This window comes from Dendroctonus ponderosae, unplaced genomic scaffold (genome assembly GCF_020466585.1).
Source record: "Dendroctonus ponderosae isolate FM_Combo_2020 unplaced genomic scaffold, Dpon_F_20191213v2 Dpon_F_20191213_10, whole genome shotgun sequence".
In the NCBI taxonomy this organism is placed as follows: Eukaryota; Metazoa; Arthropoda; class Insecta; order Coleoptera; family Curculionidae; genus Dendroctonus; species Dendroctonus ponderosae.
The window spans coordinates 700188-701822 of NW_026017111.1; positions in this window are offsets into that span (position 1 = coordinate 700188).

A 1635-nucleotide genomic window follows, 5' to 3' on the forward strand; every position below is an offset into this window, starting at 1 on the left:
GAGAGACAAATTTAAGGTTTCAAGAAGGCAAAGACCTAAAAGAACGTTGACTTTTACCAATCATGAGTTTGTGTAAATTTTAAATCTGATGATGGTGCGGTTGTCTCGCCGAAACGTGATTAAATAGACAATAATCTAATTTTTACTTCACACTTTGACTGAGACCCAGGAAGGATAAGAATATAATCACAGTTACACGCCGCACAGTCAGGAAAATCAATCAAAATAAAGTTGTAGATAATCTGTAAAGGATTCAGGTTTAATTGAAAATCCGCTTAAGTTTTGGGTGTTTTATTTTCCCGATAAAATTCACTCTCTGTTTAAATAGACCCAAAATCGGCCCTGAGCTCTTGCGAACACTCTGCAGAAATGCGCAATTTCGGTATCGGAAAGAAACGACCAATTTTAATCATTTTTTTGGTTTTTGCATCAATATCTTGCAAACCCTTTGTAAACACTTGGATTTTTGAATCCGTTTCCGAATTGCGCATGTTTTTGAGCAAAACTCGGCTCTTTAACTGCGCCGATCGTAAATCATCCCATCAGCAGCAAATTTTTTCAGGTTCTCGGTAAATTTCAAATGCTGGATGACTCCCAAAACAGCCTCCGAGACGCCATTCTTGCCTCATCCCGTACAAATCCATGCGGGCAAATTCTCAATTTTTCAATCGATTGTTGATTCGCCGATCTGATCCCAGAAGCATGCAATTCGCTAAAAGGTTTCTCCCAAAAGAAGTGTTTTCGCTTAACTTAACAGCTGATTAGATATCATGTTTTTATGTATGAGTTGGGTGCGAGGGTCGGGCGAGCCGCTTCCTATCGGTTTGTGAATGTCGAAACGGCGAAAAGAATGCCAGATAAATTCAAAACGGAGTAGTTTGTACACATTTTTGCCGACGGAAAACTATCGTCTACAATCTACAGGGCGATGACTTATAATTCGTTTTTTCGGCACAGTCATTAGTTCAGGTCTTTGGGTCTTCATTTCTGCGGATGAATTGAGTGAATTAAAGTTGAAAGGCTGAAAAACTGGGATGGGAATTCGCTTATTCCCGGGGCAAATTCCGGGATTAAGGCGGGTAATTTGCAGCATTCGCTGGGATATAATGACTGCAGTTAACGGGAATAGAGGAGCAGGCAGCACATCAAGGGAACACATAGGAGGGGATGTTATAATTAGCACCAGATTAAAGTAATGTCTGGGGACGCATTAAGCGATTTAGCTCTGTTAATTAAAAGTGTAGTATGGAGTGGGAGAAGTAGATAAATGGCCGCTAGGGGTGCACGTTATTTCTCTCCAACCAGAAATGGCGAATTTCCCACCGTTCTCAACTTTTCCTCTTAATTGGATTTGATGCCGATTGAACTGACCGGTAGGCGTAGTTCTTCTGGTTATTGATAAATCGGCCCGAACTCGACTGGCGATTGCTGCCTTAAAATCATCCAAATGTCCAAAACTGTCCTTTTTCATCATTTTATTGTCGTAAATCCCCCGTAGTATTCCTGGGTCTCAGTCAAAGTGTGAAGTGAAAATTTGAATATCGTTGATTTCATTACGTTTCGGCGAGACAACAGCGCCATCATCAGATTTAAAATTTACACAAACTCATGATTGGTAAAAATCAACGTTCTTTT